This window comes from Lonchura striata, chromosome 18 (assembly GCF_050655825.1).
Source record: "Lonchura striata isolate lonStrDom1 chromosome 18, ASM5065582v1, whole genome shotgun sequence".
NCBI classification, from domain to species: domain Eukaryota; kingdom Metazoa; phylum Chordata; class Aves; order Passeriformes; family Estrildidae; genus Lonchura; species Lonchura striata.
In genome coordinates this window covers 14,294,105-14,315,310 of record NC_140720.1, presented here as the reverse complement: position 1 = coordinate 14,315,310, position 21,206 = coordinate 14,294,105, and the positions used below count along the sequence as shown (strand labels likewise).

The window sequence follows — 21,206 nt, the reverse complement described above, 5'->3', positions numbered from 1 at the left end:
ACAGCAGGGTCACACAGAGCAGGGTCACAGAGCAATGTCACACAGCAGGGCCACACAGAACAGGGTCACACAGAGCAGGGTCACACAGAGCAGGGTCACAGAGCAATGTCACACAGAACAGGGTCACACAGCAGTGTCACAGCAGGGTCACACACAGCAGGGTCACACACAGCAGGGTCACACAGCAGTGTCACACAGCAGAGTCACACAGCAGGGTCACACACAGCAGTGTCACAGCAGGGTCACACAGAGCAGGGTCACACAGAGCAGGGTCACAGAGCAATGTCACACAGAACAGGGTCACACAGCAGTGTCACAGCAGGGTCACACACAGCAGGGTCACACAGAGCAGGGTCACAGAGCAATGTCACACAGAACAGGGTCACACAGCAGTGTCACAGCAGGGTCACACACAGCAGGGTCACACACAGCAGTGTCACAGCAGGGTCACACAGAGCAGGGTCACACAGAGCAGGATGCACAGAACAGGGTCACACAGTGGTGTCACACAGCAGGGTCACACAGCAGGGTCACACAGCAGAGTCATACAGCAGGGTCACACAGAGCAGGGTCACAGAGCAATGTCACACAGCAGGGTCACACAGCAGTGTCACACAGAGCAGTGTCACACAGCAGGGTCACAGCAGGGTCACACACAGCAGGGTCACACAGAGCAGGATGCACAGAACAGGGTCACACAGCAGTGTCACAGCAGGGTCACACACAGCAGGGTCACAGAGCAGGATGCACAGAACGGGGTCACACAGCGGTGTCACACAGCAGGGTCACACAGCAGGGTCACACAGCAGAGTCATACAGCAGGGTCACACAGAGCAGGGTCACAGAGCAATGTCACACAGCAGAGTCATACAGCAGGGTCACACAGAGCAGGGTCACACAGAGCAGGGTCACAGAGCAATGTCACACAGCAGTGTCACACAGCAGTGTCACACAGCGGTGTCACACAGAGGTGTCACACAGCAGGGTCACACAGCAGGGTCACACAGCACCCCTCAAGCTGGGGCTTGGGATTTGCTGTGACCCCAGCACTGCCCCACACCTGGGCACTGTGCTTTGAGCTGTTTGCGAAGGAAAAGGGAAATGAAGGAGAGAAAGAGGGAAAGGGGAAGAAAATGGGAAAGAAAAAAAGGAAAAAACACTTAATGTCACGCAGCCTGCAACAAAAAAGGTGCAGGGCAGCCCCAGCCCCCAGCTATGCCCCCAGCCCCTGGTTTGCACACTCCCACTTCTCATTTTGTGCAGGAAACCTGCAAGTGGGTGTGAGGAGCAAGTGCAGGGGGACCCTGTGTGACCCCCAGGGAAGATCCGTAGCCCAGCCCAGGATCAGGCTCTGGATCCCGTGTGGGGTCAGTGGCTCACCAGATGTCCCCCCGCAGCCCAGCGTCCCCCGCTGGCCCCTGAGCCCCGTGGGGGTGAGCAGGGCGAGATGAGGCCATTGCTGAGCCCATCCAGGGAGGTCCCGGTTCCGCCCTGTGCCCCAAATCCCCCCCGGTCCCGTGGGGCACCCACGGGGGATCGCGGGCACAAACCCACCCGGGGCAGCCCGGCGTGCGGGACGGACGGCAAAGGGCTGGGCAGCCCCGGGGGACCCGGGGCCAGCGGGGACACGGGCCGGGCCCCGCACCGGCCCCGCTAGATGGAGCCAGCAGCCCGCGCACGGCCCGGCACCCCGCTGCCGGGGACGTGACCCGTGTCCCAGTGTGCCAGTGTGCCAGTGTGCCAGTGTACCCAGTGTCCCAGTGTACCCAGTGTGCCAGTGTCCCAGTGTCCCAGTGTCCCGTGTCCCCAGTGTCCCAGTGTCCCCAGTGTCCCAGTGTCCCGTGTCCCCAGTGTCCCAGTGTCCCCAGTGTCCCCAGTGTCCCCAGTGTCCCAGTGTCCCGTGTCCCCAGTGTCCCAGTGTCCCCAGTGTCCCAGTGTCCCGTGTCCCCAGTGTCCCAGTGTCCCCAGTGTCCCCAGTGTCCCCAGTGTCCCAGTGTCCCGTGTCCCCAGTGTCCCAGTGTACCCAGTGTCCCAGTGTCCCGTGTCCCCAATGTCCCCAGTGTCCCCAGTGTCCCAGTGTCCCAGTGTCCCCAGTGTCCCAGTGTCCCCAGTGTCCCCAATGCTCCCTATGTCCCCAGTGTCCCCAGTGTCCCAGTGTACCCAGTGTCCCCAGTGTCCCCAGTGTCCCAGTGTCCCAGTGTACTCAGTGTCCCAGTGTCCCAGTGTCCCGTGTCCCCAGTGTCCCGTGTCCCCAGTGTCCCAGTGTACCCAGTGTGCCAGTGTCCCAGTGTTCCAGTGTCCCGTGTCCCCAATGTCCCCAGTGTCCCCAGTGTCCCAGTGTCCCCAGTGTCCCCAATGCTCCCTATGTCCCCAGTGTCCCCAGTGTCCCAGTGTACCCAGTGTCCCAGTGTCCCCAGTGTCCCAGTGTCCCAGTGTCCCCAGTGTCCCCAGTGTCCCAGTGTACCCAGTGTCCCAGTGTCCCAGTGTACTCAGTGTCCCAGTGTCCCAGTGTCCCCAGTGTACTCAGTGTCCCAGTGTCCCAGTGTCCCCAGTGTCCCCAGTGTCCCAGTGTCCCCAGTGTCCCCAATGCTCCCTATGTCCCCAGTGTCCCCAGTGTCCCAGTGTACCCAGTGTCCCAGTGTCCCCAGTGTTCCAGTGTCCCCAATGTCCCCAATGTCCCCAGTGTCCCAGTGTCCTGCTGTCCCCAGTGCCCCCAGTGTCCTCAGTGTCCCCAGTGTCCCCAGTGTCCCAGTGTCCCAGTGTCCCAGTGTACCCAGTGTCCCAGTGTCCCCAGTGTCCCCAGTGTCCCCAATGCTCCCTATGTCCCCAGTGTCCCCAGTGTCCCCAGTGTCCCAATGTCCCCAGTGTCCCTAGTGTCCCCAATGTCCCCAGTGTCCCCAGTGTCCCAATGTCCCCAGTGCCCCCAGTGTCCCGTGTCCCCAGTGTCCCCAGTGTCCCCAGTGCCCCCAGTGTCCTGCTGTCCCCAGTGCCCTCAGTGTCCTCAGTGTCCCCAGTGTCCCCAGTGTTCCCAGTGTCCCCAGTGTCCCCAGTGTCCCAATGTCCCGTGTCCAATTTCCCCAGTGTCCCCAGTGTCCCCAGTGTTCCCAGTATCCCGTGTCCCAATGTCCCCAGTGTCCCCAGTGTTCCCAGTGTTCCCAGTGTCCCCAATGTCCCAGTGTCCCCAGTGTCCCCAGTGTCCCCAATGTCCCTGCTGCCAGGGGACATGTCCTGCTGTCCCCAGTGTCCCCAGTGTCCCCAGTGTCCCCAGTGTTCCCAGTATCCCCAGTGTCCCAATGTCCCCAGTGTCCCCAGTATTCCCAGTGTTCCCTGTGTCCCCAATGTCCCAGTGTTCCCAGTGTCCCACTGTCCCCTCTGTCCCTGCTGCCAGATGACATGTCCCACTGTCCCCAATGTCCCCACTGTCCCTGCTGTCCCCACTGTCCCCACTATCCCCACTGTCCCCTCTGTCCCTGCTGCCGGGGGACACTGTCCCACTGTCCCCAGTGTCCCCAATGTCCCCAGTGTCCCCACTGTCCCTGCTGTCCCCGCTGTCCCTGCTGTCCCCACTATCCCTGCTGCCAGGGGACACTGTCCCTGCTGCACTGTCCCTTGTGCCACAGGCTTGGCGTGGAGCTGGGGCTGGAGCACTGCTCAGTGCCGGGAGCACAAACAGGGCAGGGGACCCCCGTGTGACACCCCCTCCCTGCTCCCTGATGCCTTGTGGGGCTGGCCTGGAGCAGGGCTAAAGAATAAAGCAGGGATTTATTCAAGGATCCCTCCATGGATCCACCTTGGGCAGCACCAGAGCCCAGCCAGGGCTGCACCCAAATGACCCAAAATGGTCCCAAAATGCACGAGCGCTCCCGGGGCTCTCCCTGGGATCAGTTCTGCTCCATTGGCACCTTGGAGTTCATTGTCCCATTCCAGCTTCAGCCCAGGCAGTCCCACCCTGCTTGTTTTTCTCTCTCCAGCCCACGCTGTTTGTGCTGCTGGGCCTGAAATTTGGATTACTTATCCTTGGTGCCCAGCTGGAGCAGGAATTGTTTTGTCTCCCTGCTCTGTGCAGAAAGCTCAGCATCCCCTCATATGAAACTCAGAAGTGCACACTAAAACAGCACAGAATGTGAAAAATATAAAAGCCAAACCTGAGGCATCACCCCCAGCAAGGACAGCACATTGTTCATGGAGCAGCCCCACGGGACGTGTCCCAGCCCCCCCAGCCCCTCCCTGTGCCCTGCACATCCCAGAGGATGCTGCCCTGACCTCCAGGCACCATCCTGGCTGTGGGTTTGCCCTTCCCACTGCTGAGACTCTTCCTGAACAGTCACAATCTCCCAAGAGTCCTGAGAAACTTAATCACCACTGGAGAAAACCCTTGAGGATCTGATGGGAGAAATGCTGTAGAAGTGAAAAAATATCCTGCTTATTTCTTGGCTCCAGTATGGATTGGCCCACAAGCTGTAGGCTGTATCCAGACATTGAATTTTAATTATGAGCAGGATTTCACCAGGGACAGGGAGATGAGAAGAGGAGCAGGCCAGTGAAAAAGATGGAAACTGAAAATGCAAGTTCTTCCAAAAAAGAGCCTTGAAGCTCTTTTTTGAAACCTTTGTTTGGCAAAACAAGCCCCCCAGAGCTGCACACCTGGGGGTGGGGGTCCTGCAGGACCCCAGCTCCCATTGACACCCAGAGCAGAGCCGAGCAAAGCAGAAATGGAATTTGTCTTGCTGGACATGAGTCACTCTGGGGATGAAGGCTCCCAGGGCAGCTCTGACCCCACAGAGGAGCCAGCTGCAGATGGAGGCTTCCCCCACACGGTTTCCCCTAAAAATCCCCATTTCCTGAGCAGGGTGGGGGCCCATTTCTCCATCACCCACTCCACTCTACAGCCTTGCCCGCAGCCTTCCCCAGGACACGGTGGCACGGTGACACTGCTGGCCTGAGCCAGCCTTGGGCAGCCACACCCCGGGTGTTCATTCATCCTTCACAAGAGCCCAAAAAGAAAGGAAGCAGGGAAGGATGATGTGAGCTGCCCTGGAGGAGGGCTGGCACTGCCAGGGACAGCACCCAGGGCAGGGACACTGGGCCCCTCCAGCGCACTCAGTGACTCTGCCCTGCTCACCCCAACAGAGCTGCAGCTCCTGGGGCCCCACAGAACCACCAGCATCCCAGGGGTGATGCTGCCTGAGCAATTCTCTCTGAAGATATTTCATGCTGTGCCTCAGAGAGGAGAGGGCCTGTTCTCCACCTGAGCCCTGGATGCTGCTGAGAGGAGCTGAAAAGGAGGAGGAATGGAAAATGCCTTCACTGGGGCAAGGAGACCTCTCCAGATCCAAGCAGCAGCTTTGCCCACCTGGGATGAGGCAGGATCTTGGCAAGCAGTGGCTGGAGCTGCTGCCCAGGGCTCAGCAGGAGGCTGGAGCTGCAGCATCCCAAGGCAGGGCACCTTGCCCTTGGCTCGGCGCTGCCCCATGGCTTTGCCAGCAGGGTTGTGTTCTGCACGGACAGACCTGCACAGAACCCACGTGTGTGCGAACCCCTCACTGCCAGCTGGGCACAGCCCCCCTTTACCCCAGTCTGGGGCTCCCCCCTGGCACCGGGGCACGCATTCTGTGCCACCTGGGCGTGCCACGGCGAGCCCAGCACTGCCAGGCACATCTGGCTGTGCCAGGTCACCCCGCACCGCTGGCGCTGTCACACGGCCCCGGGACAAAGCCTCGCCTTTGTTTGCTGCCCTTTGGGCATCACAGAGCCTGGGCACCGGGGGGTGGCAGCTCCGGAGCATGAGCTCACCGTCGGCTCGGTTTGTCTTCATGCTGAACCCTTGCTGGAGATGTCAGCTGCCAGAACGTGTCATTTCTGCTTCACGGCGCTGCCCCAGCGCCGCGCGGCTGCGACAGTGACAAGCAGCAGCATCCTTGAAGGAGCGGCTCGGGCTGGGAAACGAGATGGGCTGGGCCGGGCCGAGGGCTCACGGCTGTCCCTGCAGGTGGCCGTGGTGGGGGGACAGGCTGTGAGCTTCCCTGACACACCTCGGCCGCTGGGACGTGCTCCCGCGTCCAAAAGCAAGGCTGGGGCTGTCCCAGCCCGGGGTCACACCCGGCAAGGGCGGCGGGATCCTGCCCTGCCACATCCCGGGGTGCTCCAGCTCACCTCCACATCCCGGGGTGCTCCAGCTCACCTCCACATCCCGGGATGTTCCCTTAGCATCTCCACAATTCAGGATGCTCCAGCTCACCTCCACATCCCGGGATGCTCCAGCTCACCTCCACATCCCGGGGTGCTCCAGCTCACCTCCACATCCCGGGGTGATCCATCTCACCTCCACATCCCGGGGTGCTCCAGCTCACCTCCACATCCCGGGGTGATCCATCTCACCTCCACATCCCGGGATGTTCCCTTAGCATCTGCAAAATCCGGGATGCTCCCTGTCCTCTCCACATCCCGGGGTGCTCCCTGTCCTCTCCACATCCCGGGGTGCTCCCTGTCCCTCTTCACATCCCGGGGTGTTCCCTGTCCCCCTCCCGGGCTCCAGTGACCCACAGCACATGGCCCTGGGACGCAGGATGGTACTGGAAGGGACTGGGTTTCTCCTCTCCGTGCAATGGGCAGGCTGGAATGGCAGAGTCAGCTCTGGGAAATGAAATCCTGGTGGGTTCTATCTGTTGTATCTGTATTTATTGTGCTCATGGGGTTCTTTCTCCCTGTCCATGCCAAGAAAATGCTTCTCCAGTGTGAGCCTGCCCCCAGAGCCCCCAGCACAGCCCCTCTTTCTGGAATCACAGGCTGGTTTGGGTGGGAAGGAATCTCAAAGTTCATTGAGATCCAGCCTTCTGCCAAGAGCAGGAGAACCTTCTACAGACCAGGTTACTCAGAGGTTGCTCCTGGAATTTGCCTCTCTGATCCTCCCCAGGCTGGAGCAGATTTCCCAGAGGTGCCAGTGCTGAGTGTGGGCCAGGGGATCAGTCCAGAGCCGGTCCAGCAGGTCAGCCCTGCTCCCCCCAGCAGGTCTGAGGGATCAGACATCACTGAGGGCTCTTGGGGGGCAGTGAGGAACAGTGAGGGGCAGTGGGGTCCAGCTCCTGGGGACTTGTCACCACTGCAGCCCAGACAATAGCTGGAATTCTGCAGCTTTGCACTTTTATTTTTACCTGCAGAGAAGATGCTGCAGGACGGGGAGGCACAACAGTGCTTTGCCCTCCTTGCCTCAGTTTACCTTGTGAAGACAAATCTCAGCTCTGTGCCCATGCAGAGGTTTGCCCTTGCCCTCACAGAGGTTTTTAGCAGCTCCCTGCCCAGCGTGCAGCACTCGGCCAGAGGGATGGAGCTGAGGAACTGGAGGGATTGATTGTTGATTTTCCCTTCCCACATTCCTGCTGTGAGAGCAGAAGGAACTTGGCCAGCGCCAGCACCAGGAGCCACATCCATCAGCACTGGGTAAACACAGCCAATTGTTCCCAGCCTGCAGGAAGGGCCAGGAGGGGAGCACAGGAGCACCCACCCGGGTCACTGCACCAGGAAAACACTGCAGGAACATTGGGAGGGCCTGGCTGACCCACTTGGGACATGGGCAGAGGTATCCAGGTGCTGGTGTTAGAGCAGCATCCCCTCCCCTCGTGGTGCCACTTGAGGCCACGCTGGCCTTGAGAGAAATGAGACCCAAATTTGAGCACAAAGCAGCTGCACAGGGTAACTCGCCCAGCCAATCTCTGTTTCACAGCACTGCTGCAGCAGGCTGATGGAAGTGCACATCATTCCCTCCTCAGAGCCAGGGAAGGGGCACAGAGCTGTGCTCAGGCACCTGGGAACAGCTCTGATGCAGCTCACAGCCATTCCCCCCATGTCGGAGCCCAGCACATCCCTCTGGCTGCCCTGGCTGGCTCCAGACCCTGGCAGGGGGCTCAGAGACCTTGGCAAGAAGTCAAAAACTCCTGTGGCTTCCATTTTAGCCCGTGAAAAAAGCTGTCAATTTTGTGTGAGGAATTACAAGTCACAAGGGTTTTAATAGTGTGATATTTGAACTAACACAGGGTGGAAAAGTAGAACTTTGGGTTTTTTAGAATGTAATTCAGGGGTACAAGATGGAGGAATCTGGGCGTGTCTTAGCCTTCTTTCCTTTCTTCTTGTCCTCCATGTCTGGCTGGCATAGTGACACTTTTCTATTGGCTTAGGATAGGGACACACTGTCCAGCATAGATTTTAGGTATTGGTAATAAATTTTAAACATAGTATACGTTTAAAACTTTTGATCTAAACACTGCCCGAGAGGGCACACAGAATGTTATGGCGTCCTTGCAAGCCAGAGAGAAACTGTTAAAGATAAGAAGAAAAAAACAACCTTGCAAACTCAATCGGAAGCATTCCAAGGCTCCTCATTTAATTGTGTTTGGGCTGGGGAAGCAAAGACTCTCTCGGATCTCTCTTGGGGTCACCCTGACCTCAGGAACCCTGAGAGAGAAATCCACCCCTCCAGTCCTGCAGGGAGGGGACACTGCTCCCCCATTTCCTGCAATGTCCCCAGGCTGGCAATGTCCCCTGCTCTCCAACCCCCTCCTGCAAATGTGACTCTGGGTTCTTCATCTTTTAGCCCCAGAACATCACCTGCTCAACCTGATGTAGTGGGTGGCCATAGCAGAAGGTTGGAAGAAGATGATCTGTAAAGTTCCTACCCACCCAACTCAATCTTTAACCCCCTGGTTCTGTGATTCCATGGGTCTGTGATTCCATGGGTCTGTGATTCCATGGGTTTGTGATTCCATGGTTCTGTGATTCCATGGGTCTGTGATTCCATGTGTTTGTGATTCCAATGGTTTGTGATTCCAATGGTTTGTGATTCCATGGGTCTGTGATTCCATGGGTCTGTGATTCCATGGGTTTGTGATTCCATGGGTCTGTGATTCCATGTGTTTGTGATTCCATGGTTCTGTGATTCCATGGGTCTGTGATTCCATGTGTTTGTGATTCCATGGTTCTGTGATTCCATGGGTCTGTGATTCCATGGGTTTGTGATTCCATGGGTCTGTGATTCCATGGGTCTGTGATTCCGTGGGCACTGCTGGCTCAGATGGCAGCCTGTCCTGCTGGGGACAGTCCCCAGTGTCTCTGCTCACAGAGGGACGCCCTTGCTCAGTTCCCAGTCACAGGAGGGGACTGGAGCAGGTTTACAGGTGACAGCAGCGTCCTGCAAACCTGAGACACGGCACAGCTCATCCTGCAGGGCAGGGACAGCCCCAGCCCCAGGCAGGCAGGGCAAGGTGCCACTTCTGGCTCACCAGCACCACTTTGATTCCTCCCGTGCAAAAACCTGGCGACACCAAAAGCTCCAGAGCTGCGTGCATGCCAGAAGTCAGGAGCCAGCTCGGAGCTGGGCGTGCAGGGGCTCAGCAGGGTGGTGCCCCTGGGCACAGCCAGGCCTGGCTGCTGCTGATCCCCCGTGACAGAAATATGTCACAAACATGAGATGTCCTGGCAGGCGCCGGAGCCCCCGGCAGAGGCTGCGGAGCCGCCGCGGCGCTGCCCCGGCGGGGCTGTCAGGAGCTCTTAGGGTGACAGTGGCTCCACGGAGGGGCTGCTGGGGACTGGGGTGGGCAGAGGTTTCCTCCTCTGAACCCAAATTTGGAGAGGTTTTGGGGATGGGGAGAGGTTTCCTCCTCTGAACCCAAAATTGGAGAGCTTTTGGGGGTGGGCAGAAATTTCCTCCTCTGAACCCAAAATTGGAGAGGTTTTGGGGGTGGGCAGACTGAACCAAAAATTGGAGAGGTTTTGTGGGTGGGCAGAGGTTTCCTCCTCTGAACCCAAAAGAGGAGAGGTTTTGGGGGTGGGCAGAAATTTGCTCCTCTGAACCCAAAACTGGAAAGGTTTTGGGGGTGGGCAGAAATTTCCTCCTCTGAACCCAAAATTGGAGAGGTTTTGGGGATGGGCAGAGGTTTCCTCCTCTGACCCCAAAAGAGGAGAGGTTTTAGGGGCAGCCAGACCAAAATGTTGAGACTCCACAGCTGAAGAAGCAGTCAAAGAGCTGCCACCCTGTTCTCCACACTGTGGGGCCTGGCACATTCACAGGGAGCATCAAACTCGCTGTAAAATGAATGCAAGCTTCATTTTATTTTAACCTTGCTTTTGGCTAGATCCGTCCTTTGCTCCTGCCCTGAGAAGGAAGGAGCAGTTTGACCATGAATGTGTCTGTGGCAGTAATCAGCTCGGATCCAGGACAGACTGAGGTCACTTCTGCCCCATCATGTGAAGTTTATTTGGTTATTTAAGGACAAGAAGTCACTGGGGAAAGAGTTGGGAGCTGTGCATGAAAGCCCAGGGAGTCGAGGCCATGCAGTGAGAGGGGAAGGGCCCCCACGGGCAGTGAGAGCAGCCCTGGGCAGGCAGAGCACTGGGGGATGTTTACAAAATGACATTTTCATACACTCTGCAAAGGGAAAGAAAAAGCAGCAGTTTGTTTTCAGGGTGTCTGCCTGGCTTTGCATGGCATGGAGCAGGGCTCCCAGCAGGACACGGGCAGGGGAGGCTTGGCTGGGCAGGGGCACAGCCTGGCTGCTGAGCTGTGGGGATGGGAGCAGTGTCCTGACAGCCTTGGTGACAGCCTGGCAGAGAGGGCTCCTGCCTCAGTCCGGGCTGCAGAGCACCTTGGATGAGTGAAGAACCACTTCTGTGCCCCTATCTCCCAAATCTGGGGTGTTGGGCATCTCCTGCCAGCACCAGACTCCCCTGCACCCTGTGTTAATGCTATGGATCTGCTGAAGGTCCAATCTCCATCTGACACTGCCATGAGAAGCCACATACCCACTCCTGGCTCCCCAAATCCCTCCAGCCATCCCTCAGGAGTGGCAGGCTTTCTCCCTCTCCTCTCCTCTCCTCTCCTCTCCTCTCCTCTCCTCTCCTCTCCTCTCCTCTCCTCTCCTCTCCTCTCCTCTCCTCTCCTCTCCTCTCCTCTCCTCTCCTCTCCTCTCCTCTCCTCTCCTCTCCTCTCCTCTCCTCTCCTCTCCTCTCCTCTCCTCTCCTCTCCTCTCCTCTCCTCTCCTCTCCTCTCCTCTCCTCTCCTCTCCTCTCCTCTCCTCTCCTCTCCTCTCCTCTCCTCTCCTCTCCTCTCCTCTCCTCTCCTCTCCTCTCCTCTCCTCTCCTCTCCTCTCCTCTCCTCTCCTCTCCTCTCCTCTCCTCTCCTCTCCTCTCCTCTCCTCTCCTCTCCTCTCCTCTCCTCTCCTCTCCTCTCCTCTCCTCTCCTCTCCTCTCCTCTCCTCTCCTCTCCTCTCCTCTCCTCTCCTCTCCTCTCCTCTCCTCTCCTCTCCTCTCCTCTCCTCTCCTCTCCTCTCCTCTCCTCTCCTCTCCTCTCCTCGTTTCTTGGACCCCATGGTGTATGTCAAGGATGTTCTTACCTAATTTGCCATTTTTTTTCTCCTGGAAATCCCTTGCCTTTAGGACTCATGTCGGCCATCCAGAGATGCACAGCCAAGTGCATCCTGCAACCCTGCCCTGGTGAAAGCTGTTACACTTTGTACACTTCTTCTCATGCCTCTCACATTGAGCCCCACTGATCCATCAGCATCTCCTGTTCCCCTGCCTGCTCCTGGCTCTCCTCCCCCCTTTCCCCACTTGTACCCTGAAGCCAGGACAGCAAAGTCTTGATTTGGGCTTTTCATGCCTACAGGAGCATCAGCCAGACAGCCCAGAGCCCCCTGTCCCTCCTGCACGGATTTAATCTCAGTGGCCAAGGGTGAATAGAGGGGTGCAGCCCTGCCGAGGGGCTGCAGCCCCACGGGGAGGAGGCTCAGGTTGAAATCCCCCATGCAGGAGGCTCAATCCCAAGTGGAGGAGACTCAATCCCAGCTGGAGGAGGCTCAGGGCTCAATCCCACATGGAGGAGGTTCAGTGTGGCTTGGAGCAGCATGCAGAAAACCAGCTGAAACTGTCTGTCTGTGTCCCTGGTAACACCCCATCAGCCTTTACTGGCTTTACTGGCCCTCCAAGCAGCTCAGCACTCATATTTAACCTTATCTTGCACTTAGAGATGTTAAGGCACCTGTCAGGTCAGGGCTTCCCTCCTCGATGCCACAAAGCCAGGCAGAGCCAGGCACTGGGAGCACTGCAGCCTGCTGGCTCTGGGCTCTGTTCCCCCTTGGCACCTCAGGGCTGCAGGAGACCTCAGCATCACACATTTCATCTCCTGACGGCTTGAGAGCTCTCTCTGTCACCCCATATCACCCAAGGAAAAGCTGTGCTGGTGGCCTGAAGAGAGCTCTTTTCTCCAGCCAATAATCCAGCCAGAGCAAGATAAGAGATGTTATAGAAACTCCTGTGAGCCTGAGAACAGCTACACTAAATCCCTTTAGTCCCAGCGAGGTATTTGTTTACGGGGAGACTGGGTTTTGTTACCCGAGGTGGCTCAGAACAGGCTGTCCGTGGTTCCCTGCCCCGCTGGGCTCAGGGAAGGCTTCCAAACCCCAGGTGCCATGGAAGAGGTCACCTGGAGGTGGGACGAGGGGCAGAGCACCCATGGCAGGGCCAGCTCCCAGTGCCCCCGTGCCTGAAAGTGGGTGCCACAGCTGTGACGCCGGGGCGAGCTCCCGTGCTGGTGGCAGCACAGGTGACACCGATCTCCATGAGCAGCTGGATGTGCCATGAGGATTCAGCTCCCCGAAGTGCTGAGTGATGCCAGCAGGGATCTCCTCCTTCAGGGAGGACCCCAGACCCTGCCCCACTCTCACAAGCAGCTCCTCTGAGCCCAGCTGGGCTCACCAGGCAGGAGTTGGTGTCACCCCCTCCAGGGCCAGCACCCCAGTGCCCCCCGAGTGGGGCTGTCCCCCGGGAGTGGCAGGTGTCCCTTGGTGTCCCTTGGTGGCCCCAGCAGAGCTGGAGCAGGGTCCGTGCTGTTCCAGGCACGTATGGCTGATCCATCTATTCCATCTATGCATCCGGGAGGGCTGCGGCCCCTCCGAGCTCGGATTTCTCCTCTCACCTGTCGCTGAATAAAGGCCATTATTTGGATTTAATCTCCGGAGAGGCAGGTTTAACCCTCTCGGGTGCAGCTTGTCCCCACACAGGGGAGGACCTGAATCACTGACCCGGGCTGGCCCTTTGCTCTCCCACACCAGGCAGCAGCTTCTCCTCCTCTCCTGTTTTCCCCTGGCTCCCACCCAGGGCTCATTCCAGGTGGATGATGATCGTTCCATGACCCACCCCACGGGGCTGCTGCTTGGCCAGGCTGCGGTGAGGGGCAGCAGCTGGGGCACAGCAGCAGTGCCAGGGGGGTTCCATTGCTGCCACTCCGAGGGGCTGGGAAACCCAGCTGGAAACACAGCCAGCCTCACATCCACCATGGGTTCATGGCTGGTGAGGGGCTTGGAGCACAAGGAGAGACTGAGGGAGCTGGGGGTGCTCAGCCTGGAGAAAAGGAGGCTCAGGGGTGACCTTGTCACTCTCTGCAGCTCCTGAAAGGTGGCTGAGCTCAGGTGGGGTTGGGCTCTCACCAGGCAGCACTGACAGAACCGAGGTCACAGTCTCTGGCTGTGTCAGGGGAAATATAGATTGGATATTAGGAAAAAGTTTTTTAGAGAAAGGTGATAAAGTTCTGAAATGGCTGCCTGAGGAGGTGGTGGAGTCACCATCCCTGGGTGTGTTTAAACCAGCCTGGATGTGACTCTGGGTGCCAGGGTTGAGTTGAGGTGTTGGGGCTGGGTTGGACTGGATGATATTGAAGGTCTCTTCCAACCCAGGGATTCTGTGAATTCTGTGAATTCTCCAAGAGGAGAAGCGAAGGCAGGGGCACGAGTGGGTGGGGTGGGAGCACCCACCCCGCTGTGCTCACTGCCTGTGTGCTGCCGTGGGGTGCAAAGGGTGCTGAGGCACTACAGCAGGGCTCATTGCAGGACTCAGCCCTGCAGGAGCTGCCTCGGGCTCCTGGAACACCCCACGGTGCTGCAGACTGCTCACCAGCACGCTCACAGTGGTGCTTCACTGCCTGCCAGCAATGGGCCAGGCTCTGTCACCCGGTGCTGATCCGGGCCACTGTGTCCAGGGCTGGAGCAGTGCCCAGCACCAGCAGCTCTGGTGCTGAGAACATCAGAGCTGCTGTTCCCTCTGAGCCAGGACAGCCAAGCACCGAGGCAGGAGCTCCCCAAAGCACATCCAGGCACAGCACGGGCTGTTCCTGAGGGTGAAAATTGCCTTTCTCCCCTCTGGGAGCAGCAGCAGAGCTGGGGAGCACTTGGCCACAAGAGCACTTGGGGAGCTGTGCTCTGCTGGCTTTCCCCTCAATCAATCACTTCCAGGCACCAGACATGAGCTGAAAAACGAGACAAAAATGAATGTTTGTAAAAGGTGTCGCAAACCTTGCCGGGACATCAGGATGTTTTATGGGAGAGCTTCACCCACACCTCTCCAGCTCTGTGGAGCTCTGTGGGCTGGTGCAGGGACAGAAGAGGCACCACACTGGCAAACAGCCCTGTGAGAGGAGCAGCTCCAGGGTTTCTCCTGGGCTGAGTGCTGTTCAGCCCCTTCCCCTGTGCCCGTGCTCCCTGGCCCCTGCAGCAGCCCACATCCCATTTCCCAGGGTTCTGACCCAAACTGTCCTCTCCTGACTGCCAAAGGCTGCCCAGCTTCGCTCAGGCAGGGACCACCCAGCACCCAGGCTTGCCTGATGGCTCTGCCTGAGCCCAGCACTGACTGGGACCCTGGGGACCATCCCTCTCCTCCCACGGGGTACCCCCCTGCCCCATGGCTGTCAGCCCTGCAGAGGGCTGGTTTTTTGGGGCTAAGGATGACCACAAACATTTCCAGGCACCCTTTGCTCCAGACCTGCCTGTGAGCCCCAAACCCACCCCGCACCTCAGCCCTGCTCCATCCCATCTCCTGCCCAGCACTGCTGCCATCCCTTCACCCTTCCTGCCACTGCCTGCCCTCCTCCCTGCCCTGCCCAGGGCTCCTTTCCCTCCCTGCTCCCTCGCAGGCAGGTTGCTGCCTCCCTCCCTCCCTCGTTCCCTCTGTCCCTGGGGCGTCACGGTCCCTCTCCCGTGGGCACAGCCCAGGGCACGCTCTGGCTCAGCACTGGCAGAGGCTTTGCCCCTGGCACGCTCCAGTTCCCGTGGGTGCAGAATGTGCCCTGGCTGCAGGATCCAAACTCCACCTGCATTACAAAATGTCACAGATGGATCCTGGGCACTCCCACGAGCCATCTCAGCCCCACTGGGCAGGACACAGGGCTTTTCTGTGGGCTCACCCATCACTGTCCCCCATCTCCGAGTGCTCATAAATGCCTTATAAGTTTTTCCCTGGGGGAAACACAGACTGAAAGAAATTTTTTTTTTTTTTTTTGAGGGGTCAATATCTGACCGAAGCTGGCCAGCCTTGGAAAATTCAGAATTTAGGGACATTACTGTGAGCACAAAGGGCTGCAGTGGAAAACAAGTCACTGTGTTCATCCTTCCCTGCTCAGTCCCCCGTGCTTTGCTTTCCTTGCTGTCAGGGGCCATAAGCTCATAGGGAACGAGCTATCCATGCAAAAGGCCTTTGGAAATATTCATTGCTCATCTCCTAACAAGATTACCCTGAAATCCTCCATTGCTCTGAGGGAGATTGAAAACCTCTCAGGCTCTCGGTAACCATAGCAGCACAGATGTGAGAACTGAGGGGAGACAAGTGATGTGAAAAACCATGGGGGCTGCAGAGCCTGGCTCTGTGTGCCTGGCTGTGACTCTGTGCCCACAGTGCCACAGCTCTTTGTCTCAGAGCCCAGGCTGGCCCTCCACCCTGCCCACACCTGGCAGGACACTTCCACCTCTGCAGGAACGACCCAGACCAAGGACAGTGGCGGTGATGTGACCCAGTCCTGGCTCCCACAGTGCCAGGGTCCCCTTCCCAAGCCCGGCTTTGGAAGCCCTCCGTGGATGGCACTGCTGCCTGGCATCCTTCCCTGGGTGCCAGCAATAAAGGGGATGGTTTAGAGTCAGGATGGGGTGCTTGGAGCCCGGGGTTCCCATTCCCTCCTGCCATAGGTTCCTCCTTCACCCTGGGCATCATTTCTGCAGCTGTGAGAGAGATGCTGGGTGTTGTAAGATTGAACAGATCCATGATTTGAGGCCCTTTGGAATGAAATGCTGGGAAAACGAGCAGCAGCAAGGGCACCACAGCCCCCCAGCACATCCTGAGAGCCTGCAGAGTTTTGCTGTAGCAGCTGGGAGGGACTGTGGGAAACCCTTTTCATCTCTCTTGAAAACCAGACACAAACAGGCACAAACAGGCCAAATTCTTTATTCTTTAAAGAAAATAGGGGTTTGACTTTAAACAGCTTCCAAGGGCTGGCTTGAGATCACTTGTCCTGCCCTGCTGCCTTCAGTTCCTCATCTCCACTGGCAGCAAACCCTCATCACTGCTTCCTTCATGCACCCTCTGCTCATCCACCCCTTCTCCTGGTTTTCAGCCTGCCATCAAATCTTCTGCATCCCCAGCTCCTCCCAGCTCCCACAGCTCAGTCCTTGACATTTGGGATCTCCTCATGGCTCAGAAAGTGTCCCCAGAAAGATCTTCATGTCGTGAGGGAAGGTGCATCACCAGGGGATGCTGTGGGGCACTGGACACCAATCCCACTGTCAGTCCTGCTGGGGACCCAACCTTTCCCTTCTCCCAGGGCAGGCTGACACAGGACAGGACTCTGCTCTTCCTGATATAATCTCTTGGCTTCCTGATAATAAGATTAGCTGGGAAAGCTCCTAACATGGCTAAAATGTACAATAGCTGGAGAATTAAAAGGCAGGAATAATTCCAGTGAAAAGGGTTTTGGAATCATCAGAACAAATTCATCCAGAACTGAATTCTAGAACTGGTACTTGGCTATGGAAGGAAAACCTGTGTTAAAGCCCCAAAAACCCACACATCCACAAATACAGGTTAGAAACTCATTTGAACTTCTCTGCAAGTTCCCTTTGTGTTTGCACTTTGCGTGAATCAGCTTCTGAGACAGCTCCAGCACGGGATGGAAGGTGAGTGCTGAGCAAACACACCTGGATGGGGCAGCCTGAAGCTCCAGAGCAACCCCACTCCTGGGTCAGGGCCGCTGCTCCCCGTGGCATCTGCTCGCGGAGAGCGCCGTGCATCGTCTTCACGGAGGTTTTATTTCCCCCTGTGGTTAAATATTTCACAAAAATCACTGGTAACTGACAGCTGAATGAGGAGGTTATGACAGACGGGAGAGCTTATTTTCCCCCTCCAGCCAAATATTTCATCGCTTCACTGGAGGCTCGGGCACGTTCGCAGCGACTCCGTCTGCAAACGAGTGCCCAGCCCCGGGCAGGCGCAGGAAACGCCGCGGGTGCCACTGTCCACGGGCCACGCCAAGGGTGGGGATGGCCACCGAGTGTCCCCCTGGCAGCGAGCCCAGGCCAAGCAGCTCCCTGGCTCCGTGGGGAGCTGGCGGTGCCGGATGGCTGCGGTGCTGCCGGCTCCCCGCGCTACCGGCAGCGATGCAGCGCTGCAGGGCTGGAGCGGCTTTCCAGGACTGAACTCTGCGGATTGGCCCGGAGCACCCCGCTCTCCTCCCTCCCTGCCCTCCCTCCTCCAGCACCCACAACCCACAGAGATTGGACAGCTTGGTGCCACATGGCAGAGAGGAACCAGGATAAAAAAAATGAGCCGGGCTCGGGGGTTGTAGAGTCGGCGGCAAAGCAGGAGGGAGAAGTTTGCGGAGCGGTGGCACCAACATTCCCCGGCTGCGCTGAGTCAGTGCAGGGAGGACGGACAGACGGACGCACGGGGCTGCAGTCACCCAGGGACACCTGCAGGGTAAGCACCAGCAGCGGAGCATCCTGTCCCCTCCGTGCCAGCCATGTCCCTGGTGGTGAAGGAGAAGAACCACGTCCGGTTGGTTTTCCTGGGAGCTGCCGGCGTGGGCAAGACCTCGCTCATCCGCCGCTTCCTGATGGACACCTTCGAGCCCAAGCACCGGCGCACGGTGGAGGAGCTGCACAGCAAGGAGTACGAGGTGTGCGGGGCCACGGTCAAGGTGGAGATCCTGGACACCAGCGGCAGCTACTCCTTCCCGGCCATGAGGAAGCTCTCCATCCAGAACAGCGACGCCTTCGCCCTGGTCTACGCCGTGGATGACGCCGAGTCCTTCGAGAGCGTCAAGAGCCTGCGGGAGGAGATCCTGGAGGTGAAGGAGGACAAGTTCCCTCCCATCGTGGTGGTCGGCAACAAGGCGGAGAGCGGCGGCGAGCGGCAGGTGCCGGCCGAGGACGCGCTGTCGCTGGTGGAGCTGGACTGGAACAGCCGCTTCGTGGAGACGTCGGCCAAGGACAACGAGAACGTCCTGGAGGTGTTCAGGGAGCTGCTGCAGCAGGCCAACCTGCCCAGCAGGCTCAGCCCCGCGCTCTGCAAGAGGAGGGAGACGCTGCCCAAGGAGCAGGCGCTCAGGCCGCCCATGAACAAGACCAACAGCTGCTCCGTGTGCTGAGCCGGCCGCCCGGGGCCCCAGGGAAGGCACCGGCACCGGCACCGGCTGGAAACTCAGGTGGGCTGGGTGGGAGAGGCACTGCCTCGGCCAAAACCTCCCCTGTGCCTCCCACCCCTTCCCTCCTCTTCCCCACCCAGCCCCCAGGAGCGGAGGGTTGACGAGAAGGTGGGATGCTGGATGGGTGTGGGGAATTCCCAAAAAAGCTCACCTGGGAACAGCCGGGGGTCAGCCAGGGCGCTGAGGGGGAGCTGGCAGGCACGGGCAGGGGGGACAAACGCCAGGGCTCTGGCAGATGTGGGCACCAGCCCTGCCAGTGCCGCTGTCCCAGGGCGTCAGGTCCGGTGTCACCTCGTCCCAAGCACCTCCAACCTCCTGGCACGGCTCTGGCACCCACAGCACATCCAGTGTCCGAGCAGTCCTGAGTCTGTACCTGGTGTAGATTATGTGATAGGGTGGTCTGTGCATCAGTTTGGTTTTCTCTGTTCTCTTTCTGTTTGAGTTGGTTGTTTTTTGTTTTTTTTTTTTAAGCATTCCCAATAAATTGTTGCAAAGTGGAGCTGGCAAATGTCTCGGTTTCTTTCTCCTGTATTTCAGGTGCTGCAGTGTTTGCTATCAGTGTCTTATCTTCTTATCACTGCATTTTGTCTTCCCTCCTCTGTGCTCCAGCCTCATGTGGAGTATCCTGGCACTGGAGGAGCCTCCCCTGGCACTGCCAGGACATTCAGGGTTATAATTTTTCTAATAATTTACCCACACTGAAGTTTTTACCAGGCAGCAGAGACCAACAATAAAACACCTTCTCACCTCTGAGTACAGAAAATAACACCCATCCATTAAAAGGCAGCTGATCCACTGAAATAAAAACACAAACATGTTAAAAGGAGATAATAAACGGCACAGGGGGAAGCACAGAAGAGCTGTGTTTGCTGTTCTGAGTGTGCCCTGAACTGATTTACCCTCCCCTCACAGAGCCCAGCCTGGCTGTAATGAGCACTTAACCTCAGCAGCCACACACACACACACACCAGAAACAGAGATATCAAAGCCTGATGGATTAAAGAGTCACCCCCCAGATCCTGACCCAAGGGGGATGGGCAGTCTGGGGTCTGCAGCTTTCAGAAGCCCAGCACTACAGGATGGTGGCTCCCTGATCCACTGGGGAGGCACCTGGGCATTCCAGCCCCTTCCCAGAGGAGCAGGTGGCAGCAGGGAGAGCCCAGCCTCCCCGTGGGCATCACCTGCTGGCACAGCCAGTGCAGGGACAGCTGGGGGGGACAGGCAGCAGAGGGGACAGGCAGGTGCCACCAGGACCTGCTGTGGTGGCTCAGGTTGCCCTCACCTCTCTCTCAGAGCCGAGTACCTCGTGCTGGCACCATGACTCTGTCCGGGTGTGTGGCTGTCCCTCGCCCAGCAGAGCTGCTCAGGATGGAGCCTTTCCTGGGGAAAAGGGGCTCCTGCCTGCAGGGAATGAACAGGAGCAGCTCACTTTGGGCAGCTGACCCGACGTGGTGCCCCCAGCCCGTGCTGGATGCGGGGACAGGGATGTGCCCACCAGGACACACCTGCCAGGGCTGTCCCTGCCAGCCCTGCCCACACTCAGACCCAGGGGTGCCACAGCCATGCAGTGATCCCAGCTCTCAGCTCCCCCTGCAGCAGTCCCACAGCTCCCAGGGCGGGTTTTGGTTTGGGTGATGCAGGATCAGGAGCATCGGGCCCTTCGGTTCACAGCACTGTGCTAAAAACTGAAGGGAAATCTCTCTGCAGTGTGAAAAGAGGAGGCCGGGATGGGCGAGGCTGGCTGCCAGCCCCTCCTGTGAGGTCCATGGAGCCTGGAAACAGCTCCTCTTGGGGTCCCCAGGGCCTCCCCAGGCTCAGGCTGGCAGAGCCCCCCGAGCTTCTCCCCTGTGCCCCACCTCTGCCTCCCCTGGGCAGACAGGAGCCCCCGGGGGCTCCAGGAGGAGCTCCAGGACCCCAACTCCCAGCCAGCCCCAGCCCAAGACCTGCGGGTGCAGCAGCCACTGCTCTGCAGATGGGATCCCGACCGAGATGCTGCAGCTGCAGCAGCTGCAGCAACAGAGACGTTGGAGGTGCAGGAGATGCACAGGAGGTGTCGGAGCTGCAGGAGGAGGTGATGGAGGTGCAGAGGGGCACGCAGGAGATGCTGGAGCTGCAGAGGGGCACGCAGGAGATGCTGGAGCTGCACAAGGACATGCACGAGGTGCAGGAGCTTCGCACGCAGGTACCGGACCCTCGGCACGGTCCCACCTCCTGCCCCTGCAGCGCCGGGCTCCAGCAAAGAGCGGAGCCATTGGAGGAGCTCTCCAGCACCCATCGCCCCTCGCCCAATGCCGGCCAGCCTTGTACAGCCCCTCCCGGGGCCGCCCCCAGCCCCATTTCCCCCGGCCGGGCAGGGCAGGGGCTCGGGACACGCAGGGACGGTGGTGGAGGGATAAAGGGATGGTGTAGGGATGATGTAGAGATGGTGTAGGGATGGTGTAGGGATAAAGGGATGGTGTAGGGATGATGTAGAGATGGTGTAGGGATGGTGTAGGGATAAAGGGATGGTGTAGGGATGGTGTAGTATGGATAAAGGGATGGTGTAGGGTTAAAGGGATGGTGCAGGGATGGTGCTGGCGTGCAGGGGTGGTGTAGGGGTATATAGATAGTGCAGGGACACAAGGATGCTGCGGAGATGGTGCAGGAATGGTGTAGGGATAAAGGGATGATGTAGGGATGGTGCAGGGATGATGTAGGGGTA

The 21,206-nt window shown here is 58.5% G+C and overlaps 1 long non-coding RNA gene and 1 pseudogene across 2 annotated transcripts; one reads left to right on the top strand and one right to left on the bottom strand.

Annotated features, from left to right (window-relative positions):
* The first annotated feature begins 16,242 nt into the window (after window positions 1-16,242).
* On the top strand, window positions 16,243-19,014 carry LOC110473338 (GTP-binding protein Rhes pseudogene; annotated as a pseudogene). The gene has a single exon (XR_014949363.1). The product of XR_014949363.1 is annotated as a GTP-binding protein Rhes pseudogene (transcript).
* Window positions 19,015-19,022: 8 nt separating this feature from the next.
* LOC146765843 (uncharacterized) lies at window positions 19,023-19,910 on the bottom strand. Its single transcript, XR_014949364.1, has 3 exons — window positions 19,788-19,910; window positions 19,253-19,300; window positions 19,023-19,157 (listed from the first exon to the last, which is right to left on the bottom strand). It is a non-coding gene; the product is annotated as an uncharacterized LOC146765843 (long non-coding RNA).
* Window positions 19,911-21,206: the final 1,296 nt, after the last annotated feature.